This window comes from Pinus tabuliformis, chromosome 3_1 (assembly GCF_031772625.1).
Source record: "Pinus tabuliformis cultivar Carrire ecotype Pingquan chromosome 3_1, CPIR1, whole genome shotgun sequence".
Classification (NCBI taxonomy): Eukaryota; Viridiplantae; Streptophyta; class Pinopsida; order Pinales; family Pinaceae; genus Pinus; species Pinus tabuliformis.
The window spans coordinates 866,294,654-866,307,527 of NC_142301.1; positions in this window are offsets into that span (position 1 = coordinate 866,294,654).

Below are 12,874 nucleotides of genomic sequence, written 5' to 3' on the forward strand. Positions count from 1 at the left end.
TTAAAAGAAAAATGTTTTTAGTTGCAATGCATTTCTTAAAGTTTTGAGAAAAGAATGAATGTATGAATTGCTTTCTCAATAATGAAAAATGTGTGATAATGAAAGAATGTAGAAAGGAAAGGGTTGTCCTTGAGGTTGTTGATAACATGTTAGAATGTGAAAAAAAAACACAAAATAACCCTCTTAAATGTTGAGAATAAGCAAAGAGTCAAGTTGTAGATCTTGTGTAGTAAAGGGATGCTCAATATGGTCATAATGGCTAATGGTTGATTGTATTTTGTTGTAGAATTACTGAATGTAAATTGAATTTATGATAGTGTCATGGTTTATTTAGTAAATTGCACTATCCTCATGTGAATTAGCATTGCATGATACCATATGTTAATTAAAACATTAAATGCAACATTCTTGGTAAATGTGATGCTAACATATTGTATGTGATCCATCGACAAATTACTAGACTTATCCTTGAAGGTATATTGCATTAATTCTATTGGAATATGCATCATTCAGTTATTTGATTGAATATTATTGCTAGATTTGTAAACAATTAGATAGTGGAAATTCATACTCATATTATTGGATTAATGGTGGCAATATGTTAATTGAATTCGAGTATGTTTCTGGCATCCAAATTGTTATTAGTTTTGTTATCAACACTCAATTACTAATGACAAATTAACGCTCTTATATAATTAAAGCTTTGTATATACTTTTATGCATATTAAAATAGTATGCAAGAAAACATGATGGCTACGGAAGTGGACATGTGTTTAACTATGCATAAGCATGACTACATAAGTTATTGAATGTTATAAAGAACTTAAATCACGGTAATAGTAGTGTCTTAAAAATTACTCATTTAATAGAAATGCATTGTTATGTCAATAATAAGAACAAAGAGGAAAAGGGTTGTGGCATTTTATATGAACATGCATAAATGGTAACTAGTGTGATAAGGGTAGCAAAGATTATTTAATAGCTTATTAAGGTACTACCCAATAATGGGATTGCATGTGATGAAATGTGATAAGGGTAGAAAAGATTATTTAATAGCTTATTAAGGTACTACCCAATAATGGGATTGCATGTGATGAAATATATTATGAATATTATACGAACTTAATGATAAAATTAGTAATAGCTAGGTGTTGTTGATTAAATTTGACTGTTCAAACGTCAGAGATGGCAATGTAATTCTACAAGTTGATGTTTTAATGATGGTGTTAGTTTTATAAGGTTCATTATGGGTCCATTATGTTGTAAAATTGTAAGGTATTCATTGCCATTGCGAAACAAAATCTGGATGGTATTTTTAATGTGTTGGCATTATTGATTTCTTTGACAAAGAAAAGTTTGTGTGATTCACTTCAAGTTAGTAATCTTGCATAATGAATTATGGCTAGACACATGTGCATGAAAATGAAATATCATTTTGCATGAATTAGAACTATGGTGAATGCTAATGTTTGGATCAGAATGACTATGTCTATTAGAAGGTCATGTTTCCTAAATTGTTGTTGTGGAAAACATCTCCATGGAAACTTTGTTTTAATTTCATTATAGTCTAGAAGAGGATCCTTATTTTCTATGCTACTCTTAATGCCTGAAAGTTACTCATAGATAGGACCAACACCTTCTTACTTTGTTGAGGTATTAAGAAATATTGACGCATTTGAAAATTGAAATGAATTTTGATTATATTTGAAAAGATGTTTTATGAATAAGATGATTCTATGAAGGGCCTAGTTTTACGAAATCAATTGCGACTAATGTTGTCAATATGATTAAGAAGGGGTATCTTGATGGAAGCATAGTGACATCATTAAGATTTCGGTAGCACGGAACATAAGAACCAATGAAAGATAAAAGGTTGCAATGTGATTTGTGACTGGAAATGTGAATGTATAATGTTTATCGTTATGCAAACATGACATAGAAGATTATTGCATATAAGATATAATGGTCTTTTTCTAAAATGAATGTTTTGAACACCACCCATGAGATATGAGATGTCAATCATGATTCTTGTGAATTGTTGGATTTCATTAGGGGAATTTTGAGGTCTAAAATGGGCCTCCTAGGGAAATTATAAAATAATAGTGGAATAATAAAATAAGATTACATTACATCATCAAATTTTAGAGGGAAAAAAAATAAAAAAACTATTTTTTCAACTCGTATTTTAGCTTATCTCCCTATGGGTTTATGCAAATTTCAAGCAGGAATCTCGTTGAATACAAAATTTGATTCCTCATCCAAGTAGTACCCATGTTGCATACTTTCGATGGACCCTGCTACACGAAAAATGAGAAATACATGAAAAATGTGATTGCAATTGCGTTTTTCATGTATTTCTCATTTTTCGTGTAGCAGGGTCCATCGAAAGTATGCAACATGAGTACTCTTTGGATGAGGAATTAAATTTTGCATCCAATGAGTACTCCTGCTTGAAAATTTTGATTAAAACATTGGGGAGATAAGTTGAAAATACGAGTTCTAAAAGTAGTTTTTTTATATTTTTATTTTTTAATCTTTTTACTTTTTTACTCCAAAAATGGTGAATCATCCCCCGTGGTTGACATCATCATATTGAATCCTATTGGTTCTTATAAAGATTATTTTGGTTGTACATTTTTCTTAGGAGGCCCATTTTAGATCTCAAACTTCCCCTAATGCGAGGGATGCCCTGACTGAAGGCCAAAACTGCCATGGTGTTTAGGCAGTAGGGCCTGAAACTTTTCAAGGAACCATGAGCTGGTAGGAATTATAAGTGATAATTGGAAAATGCTTCAAGGACACATTCAATGATAATAGAAATTGAATTGTAACTTGATTTTTATAGCAAATATTTTATGTAGAGTAATAAACAATGTCAAGGAAAAGTGGATTTAAAATGACTTTTATGATTTTCTAAGATAACATGTGACCTAAAAGACAAAAGGTGAAAAGTAAATATTCTTTATGAGAACGTAAATATTTCTTTTGTTTTGGGAATATTAGATGAGCCACCACATGAGGGGTTAGATTCCTAATACCATGAAGCAATTGAAATTAGTTATGGTCAAAGAAGGGACATAAAAAATCCTCCATTTTCTAAGAGGGATGACCTTGTTTGGTTGATCTAACAACCAAAATCTAACATTATTGGATATAGATGTCATGGGTGGAAGACTGCCAAAATCTAATATAACTGGAGATAAATGACATGGGTGGAAGATCTATGAAAAGGACTATGGGGGATAAAGGCAGTTTGAATTTAAAGGTTCCAATGGGAGATAAAGGTTGGACCTTTACCAGATCTAGTAGGACACTACTTGGGTTAAGTAGGTGTAAATATGTTTCCTGGTAGGAAAGGAGCCTAGTGCTCAGGAAGGAACTATTGGAATTGTAGTTCGAGGGTGGCCTCTATTGTATTTCCAGAAATTCACGATACCATACTTGTGGATGTCTTTAGAAAGGGTTAAGGTAGTATGCACTTTATGCAATTGTGACTACCTTGATCACTTCAGTGATTAGAGAGCTATATGCTCTATGAAGTACTTATAGAGGTATAATGATAAATGATTGATAGTTAAAAACATTACCTAGAATTACATAAATGATTGGTAGTTGAAAATATTGTGATTGTGATTAATAAAACATTAACTGGATTCCATACACCACAGGGTGCATGCCAAGGAGGTTGATAAACCACCCAAGCTTCTTGTTATCAAGTTGATAAACCACTTTTAGAGTGCTTTCCACATTTGATAAACCACCTGTAATTAAAATATCGTGAGAGGTGGCCATGGTTTCCAAGAGTATTGGTAAGTAACAATAAGCTTTTATAAAGACTTTGTTTTTATTTTTACAAAATTGAACATTGGCTAAAAGGTTGAAAGTAAAAATTGAATATTTTTGTACCTATAAGTAGTTACAGCTATTAATAAAATATTATTTCCTTTATTATTGATATTTCCAAAAAAAAATAATCTCTGTTTTGAAGTGGAAGGATCCCCTTTTGGTTGTTTTGGTTGTAAAACTATTATGACTAGAGATAGATGTCATGAGTGAGAGTTGATTTAAAAAGCAGATTACGGGAAATAAAATATCTAAATTAAAAGGCACATTTCCACTCAGAGACAAAGACTAAAAATACATATAAGGATGACGAAAAAAAGAAGAGATGAACATTGAGGACAATGCTATCTTTAAGGGGGCAAGAATGTAATTTCCCTATCCCTAGAACGAGACATCATAAATCTAATATATTGGAAAATAAATTTGATGTGCTCTAATTGCCACACAAAAACGACTTGTAGCACTCCTAAAAATGAAATGACTATGAAAATTGGATTATGGGAGGCCTTGTCATGGTGCCCTGCCTTTACTAAAGCTCTGCAAAATATTTGTAGGACTATATTAGAGTCGATGAAGGCTGGAGGTGGAGATACGTGAGACAATTTGATTCATTTTGTATGTGAGGTATGTGAGAGGTTGTCACTACAAGTGAAGGTTGTGAATTATTTAGTTTGGTGGAAAGATCAGATCATGTAAATTGGTTTTCATGGGAATGCTTCTCACTGAGAGAAAATTATTCGACTGTCCAAAATTGAATTGGTTAGGAAACAAAAGAAGACTTTCATTCCTCAATTTTGGACAAGAACTCCGTTAATTAGCTTCTCAGATGAAAACCATGTGATCAATCCATGCCCCATCCATCTTAGATTTACATTGGAATTGAAAAAGGGATTTCCATTTATAATCTCTCGCAAAAGAACTATAGGTTAAGAGAGATTTATCATTGAGCTACATTGAAGTGTTATAATATCTTTCTAAAGAACTCTAGGTTAGGTGAGATACATTATTGAGTTGCATTGAAGTGTTGTAGACAAAAGAGAGAGATCTTGGATGTTTGACTGGTGGTAGTCATCACCGGCATAAGGCTGAATATGCAGGCAAAAGTGAAGGGAGCAAAGGGCAGACTGTAAAAGAGAAAGATAGCTAATTGTGCATTAATCTCTTGAAAATATTGCATGGTTCTTGTGTGTTAATCTCTTGAAAAGATTGCATGGTTATGTGCATAGAAAGATAAAATAACTTTGTTAATCTCTTTGAAAAGATTGAATGGTTCATGTGCATTAATCTCTTGAAAAGATTGCATGGTTTTGTGTGTAGAAATATTAATTGACTGTGTTAATCTCTTTGAAAAGATTGTATGGTTATTGTGTGTTAATCACTTTGAAAAGATTGCATTGATCTTTTGCATAGAAAGATAAGTTAACTATGATAATTTCATTGAAAATATTTCAAAGATAAGTTAACTATGTTCTTGTGCGTAGAGAAATAAGTTAACTATGGTGATTTCTTTGAATAGTCGTGGTTTTGTTAATTACATGCACGTTCCTTATTCACATGCAAGTTAATATAAACATGGTTTGCATTTGTGATATGGATGAGTAGTCATAATTTTATAATTGCATGCACATTCTTTATTCACGTGTAAGTTAATATAAATGCAGTTTGCATTTGAGATACAAACCAACCTAGATCCATCTTAACTCTGGATTTACCAAGCAACGAGAGGGATCAAATCTCTTTTCACTTTAAAAGATGTTTGTATCTCAAGATACTTGCCTCTCGATACTTGGTAGATCTGGAGTTAAGATGAATCTAGGTTGGTTTTAAAAATAATATAATTTATAGTCTCAAATATACCTAAGTATTAAGTATTTGTGTTTTGTTTGCTAAATATTATTTTTATAAATTAATATAAATTATAATATATTAATATTAATTTAGGTTGAAATGTTGAAAAAATAAATATAATAAATATTTTTTTAATTATTAATTTTTAATTATTGAAAATTAAACTTGTAAATATATATATATATATATATATTATAAAAAACTTAATTAGAATACAGTTTTGAATGCATAAATGGATTTTTTGCCCTAAAAAACCCCTGGGGACACTTGATCTTTGCAAATTAAACAACTTAAAAATATGTTTTTTAAAAATTTATAATGGATTTTGAATAAAATTGACCAAAAAAAATGCTTCGAATAGAACTATTTCATCTATTAATTAGACTACTCAAACTTAATTCATAATCTTGATAAAAAAAATGTCATAACCTTTAATTATTAATCCATTTATAAATTATAGTGTTTAATTCTTGATTTATTTATTTATAATTTTTGAATTATATATATTTATATGGTGTTTAATGGGTCTCTCATATACATATATTTGCATTTATTAAATTTATATTTTATATTAATTATTTTAATGGACCACACATATAATTCGAGTTGTCTTTAGTGCGACTTTTTGGAAGCTTTTCCGGTCTAATTTCTCTAAAATCTAGCAGGAATTTATTGAAATCACAAGTTTGATGGGGTAGGCCCTACACAATCCAAGTGCCCTAGGGGTTTTTCAGGGTGTTGAATCCATAATATTTAAAACATTTTCGGAAGAAATCACATTGGAAGATTTTGGTCGACATATTTCAAACCAACCAGTGTGGTTCATCTTCAGGACAAGATGAAGAATCAGATCAAGGCAACAAGTTAAATAGGAAGACAAGTCATCCTAACAACTATAAGGAAACAACTATATTTGACTTGGAGAGGAAAAGGGAAATAATTTTTATTATTTAAATAAATTTTATAATACTAATAAATTTATTTATTTATTTTTTATATATTTAATTTTAAACTAATTAATTTAAATAATTATTTTTTATAACTAAATAATTTAAAATATATATAAAATAAAATCATAAAAATAACTTTAGATTTGACTAGGAATAAGATATACATAAATATATATAAAGGATTATAACAAATTCATAATTTAAGGAAGGGAATAATAATATAATAAACATTATTCCGATGAGAAATACCATAAAATATAACATCCTAAGACAAAGGAGGAATAAAATAATTTTAGATTAATAATAATATATCAAATGTATATATATATATATATATATATATATATATATATAATAAAGGATATAAATAACTATGGACATTATTTTCTACCTAATTATAAAGGATTAAAGATGAGAATCTAATATTTTAGTTATAAATTAAATGGATAAATATATATACAAAATTATAAATTAAAGAAAAAATTATGACTTATGACTTAACTAAGAGAGAAATATATATATATATATATATATATATATATATATATATATATATCTATATATATATATATATGTATTAAAAACAAATTTATAAATAAAGGCTAGGGGAAGTTATTAAAACAATGGAAACAAAATACTCAAAATAACCTTTAACAATGAATCAAGATTAAAAATAAAATAAAGAGGAAGAATGGAAACAAAGGAGGATTAATAAATCCTACGGGAAGAAATCAGAAGAAAACACAAACAAGGATAAAAAAACAAGAAACTAGACAAAAAGCCTGAACAAAGAAGGAGAAAAAACTAAGAAGAAAGGGAAGGAATCCAACAACTACTAATTCTCCATCTGTCATCCCTATTAAGATTACTGGACCTCCTCTCAATTTCAATGGCTTCCCTAAACTTACGGTGATGAAAATGAGAAATCTTTGCAATAACCTTAGCCTCCTCAATGCATATATGATGTTTGGTCTTCTCTGCATGTTCTGCCAAAGCTGAAGAGCGGGTCCTTCCGTGCTTGATATTAGTAGTGTGTTCCTTAATCCTCTGATTAATAGATCGACCAGTTTCACCAATGTATGAGGTTCCACAAGAACACGAGATGACATAAACACCTTTCATATCCATAGGGTTCACTTGGTCTTTAACATATTTTAAGGAACTTATAATGGTGTTGAGAGGCCTAAAGGTTGAGGGAACATTATGCTTCTTCAGGATTCTCACAATCTTGTTTGTCATCCCTTGGATGAAGGGGAGGTGAACTCCTGAATTACGATCAATGGGGTCTTTCTTAATCTTAGGACCTTTACTAGCTTTGAGGAAAGATTTAAGACCCTGTTGCCTATTATATCCATTATTAACAAAAACATTAAGGAGATGGGATTTTTCTTTAGAAAGGTGGTCTTCATCAGAAATCCTTAGTGCATGAGTGGCTAACGTGCTGAGAACACCTATCTTCTGAGCAGGAAAATGATGGGAATTGGCATGAAGATACTGCTCAGTATGAGTTTTCTTTCGATACACCTGATGGGAGAAAGAGCCATCAACTTTCCTTGAAATGAGGACATCAAGGAAAGGAAGGCAACCATCAACTTCTTTCTCCATGGTAAACTTTATGGATTTAGACTGATTATTAAGATGTTGGAAAAATAGATCTAACTTATTGGGCTCATGCGGCCATATGGCGCAGGTTTCATCAACAAATATTTTCCAAACCTTAGCCTTAAATTTAGCTAAGGATAAAGCCTTGGATTCAAAGTCTTCCATAAACAGGTTAGCAACAATAGGGTACAGGGGGGAACCCATGGCCACACCACAGGTTTGTTCATAGAACTCACCTTCAAAACATAAAATGGTAGAAGTGATGAAGATCTCAACTAATTTAGCAGTGTCGGGATCAGTGAGGTTAAAGATGACATGAATTGCTTCCTTAATGGGGATGTTAGTGTACAAGGAAACTACATCAAAAATAACAAGACTATCTCCAAGATCAAATTTCATATCCCTCAACTCATTGACAAACGATGAGGAGTCTTTAACAAAGGACTTTGTAAGGCCAACCAAGGGCTTCAGCTTCGTGGCTAAATATTTAGCTAAAAGATAGGTTGGCCCACCTAGGGTGTTGACAATGGTTCTAAGGGGGACTCTCTCCTTGTGGATTTTTGGAATCCAATAGATCCTAGGAGTGATAAGGTTACTCTCAATAAGTTTATGGCTAATGGAGCCAACAATCCTATTGGACTTTATAGCAAGAGCAACCATTCTCGAGATCATTTTCAAGGGATTCTTGTTAAGCTTTATGTAGCTTCTGCTGTTAACCAGGTGATCCAACATCTTCTTCCAATAATCTTCCTTATCAAGGATTACAACAGCCCCACCTTTGTTATCTTTTAAAACAATGATGTCTTGGTTCTTGTTCAAAGATTTAAGGGCTTCGAACTCATCCTTGATGATGTCATTCTTAGGGGGCTTTGATTTCCTAAGAATAATAGTGCATTCTTGCCGAATAATATCTTTAGTATTATCCGGTAATCCCCTTATCCCAAATTTAATGTCATGCATAATATCAGCCACCGGAATTTTCTTGGGATCAAGGGAAAAATTTAATCCCTTCTCCAAAAGTTTAAAGACCGGAGGGGGAAGGAAAAACTCGACAAATTAACTACCTCATTATTATTATTATTATTATTATTATTTCTCAGTTCTTCAACAGTATTAATATTAGGATCAACTACTTTATTATTATTATTATTATTATTATTATTATTATTATTACACATGTTAATATTGTTACAAATGTTAATATTGTTAATACAATTCTTATAAGAAATAGAAAACCGATTAGGGATATTATAGGGGGAACTAAAGGAGACAACGAACGAACCTATGCTAGAGGAATCCTGGTCGGCGGAAGGGTTAATGAGATCATATGGAACCACAGGATCTACATGTGGGTCGGAGAGGGGATGACCAAATGAAAAAGGCGAAGGGCGAGAAGGGCTAAGGTTAACAGAGGATGCAACAAGGGTTAAGGGACAACCAAAATCTAATGAGGAGTCGACATTGTAAGGAGGGAAAATCACATCGATGTGATGAAGTTCGCTGGAGGAGAGATGAAGACCAGTTGTGCAAGCCTATGAAACATTAACAGGATGAGAACCAAGATTAGAAGGAAAAATGCAAGGGGGACAAATATCATCAGAGGGTGAGCAATCCAGACCTTCGGTGGAGGCGATGGCGAGAAAAAATAATTCAGATGAACAGAAACGAGTGGAGGACTACATTATTCAATGGAACTAGCCTCAGGGCTAATGGGATGACCGAGAGAGCCCAAGCCACTACTTTCATTAAATTGGGAAGTGCTAACCCCTATTCACGAAGAATATTGTTGTTAATCCAGGAGTTGAGTGCAAATACTTGGCTGTTATTAATTCTGCTATTTGAGGAGAAGCCAGACGATACTGGAGAATCTCCATGGGAAGAGGATTTATTGGGTTGACAAATTTCACATGTTTTTCTATCCAAATCTCTTCCATTCGCAGAGATTTTAAAGACGAGCAAGCTTCAATTATATTCCATAGCTCTGCAGACATCAAGCTCGACAGCTCCAAATGTAACGAGAATAACTTCCTAGAAAGAAAATCGATCTTTCTCCTAACTCTAGAAATCTTAGAACGAATCAGGGAAAGACTAGCATTCAAAAAAATACGATCATTCCTAGACTTGTTAAGGCGATGCTTAATATGAGAAAAAAATAGGAACAACCGAGGAATCCCTGCATCTTTTAAGGAATGCAATATCTGCCTTCATCTTAGAAACCTGCAAGTGTGGTTATTCAAAAACATGAACCTTAATTGTAATGGCCCTCCCTTGCATATATACAGTTAAAAAACCAGTTTAAATAACACAAATCAAGATTTCACTTCAAATTTTTCCGCTGGATTCTGGAACCGGAAAGTCCAAAAAGTCGCACTAAAAACAACTCCCATATAATTTTTGTAATAAATTTATTACTATGTTAAATTTTGATGGTCAAATTTAAGAGGTAATCTAAATAACCCATAAATTAGCCCAGAAAATAATGGAAATTTCGGCAAAGATTATGATAAAATCCGGCATAAATTTCTAAAAATATAAGTTACAGTTGTCAAACTTCAGTATTTTGGTGTCCCAAGTGGTTCTTGATGGTGTTGAATCCTTTTCTACTATCAAAAAAATGATTCAAACACTCCAACATTCTGATTTTTTTGAATTTTTTTACCAGATTCCAGCGAGAAATCAATCGTTTGGGAGAATTTGTGGCGTCGGTAGACAACACCCAAATTTAACTACCCTACATTAATATTAATTATATATTAATAATATTAATTGATTTTAAAATTATTATTAAATCATGAATTTTTTATTTTATATATATGTGTGTGTGTGTGTGTGTGTATTCTAACTTATAGACGAAATAGCCTTTTTCACCATAATCTCACGATATAATTTCAAGCAAGAATGTGATTTTTTTTGTTGCTTAAAATACATTTTTGAATGCATAAACGGATTCTAAACCCTCAAAAACCCCTCGGGTGCTTGAATTTTATAGATTAAACAACTTAAAGTCAAGTTCTTAAAAATATCTACTAGATTTTGGTTAAAATTAACCAAAAAAAATGTCATGAAAAAAGTTCATTTCATTTATAAATTAGACTATGCCTAAATATAAACATAAATATCAATTGAGTCTATAACTTACTAAACTATTCATTTTTAGTTGTTGGATTTAATTATGTTAAAGTAGCTTTTGAGAAATGTGTTATCATTTGTGGTTTGGTTATAGCTAATGGTTTTGTACTTTATATTTATTTAATCTATTAGTTTTTTCCCATGGTTTTGCATTTTGTATTATCCAATTTATTAATTTTTGTTTGTTAAATTTTCTTTTATAAATTAAGATGGCGAGATAGATCATTGTTAGGTGAAATTATTTGATGTTTGTTGGCATTCTACATTTATATGTATATATGTTTTAATTTGAACATTAATTCAAACATATGACGCTGGCATTTTTTTCCTATATATATTTGTCCTAACATTTAAAATTTTTGACAAACTTTCTTACATTATGCTTGCACATCTCCCCTATATTGAGTTGTAAAGCACCTCTCGGTGCAATAAAAAGTCATGGTTTTATAATTGCATGCATGCTCTTCATTCACATGCATATTGCAAGTTACTATTATACAGTTAAATGTGAGTTTGCATTTGGAATATGGATAAATAGGGGATCTTTTATAATTGTATGCATTTGTATGGTGCATACGAAATATAGGTAAAAAGAATGACTATTTTATATTATTTGCATATGTTGCTACATGGGTAATGACAAGAATGATTTTGAATTAGAATAGATAAGTATATTTTTACCCATGGTTTGGCAATAAGAAGAATAGCTAGAAAACGATACCATAGCCATACGAATTTATTCCCATGGTTTTTCATTTTGATTAGATGCATTAAAAGTATGGTTTAGCAGAGAATAATTATGGAAGTGCATGTGTTAAATAGTTATGGTTTTGTACTTGACAATTACAAGTAAAATTAAAAGATTAGATATGACTATGACTTTGATTTATGCATGTTCAAGAGAGTGTTTCAGGACAAGAAGTATAATGCATAAAACATTATTAATCGTTCTGACACAGAAATGAGAACCTATAGAGAATGGATATGCGATGAAAAAGGTCATAATATTTTGGGTTTTAATAGTCATGATGTTAGGGTTTACTGGCGATAGTGTTTTTAGGAAAGAATCATGACTTTGGAAAAGAACGGAGTAATAGTGTCTAAACTAGCCTCTTTTGCAGTGATTGAAAGATGGTTTATAACTAATTTTACTGCAAATGATGAGGTCAAATATATAATTATTGTTATATGCAGAGTGGAAGATCATCAAATGCAGTTTAAAATGGGTAATTTACAGCATAAAGCAACCATGCCACAAGGACATTGTGCTCGAATAAATGTGGGGTAAAGTGTTTTAAAATTATGACATCATGTTTAATGTATTAGCCTCTAGTTAGTTATGCTTGAATTAAAGATTGTGTTTCTTTGTATAATTTCAGCAATGGACAAGGGACGGACTCCCTTGTTGGCATTGAGTGAGGGGTGAACTCCCTCATGAAATATTTAATAAAATAAACATTTGTTGGTTTTTCCCTTCAAGGTTTCTAAGGTAATACCAGTGT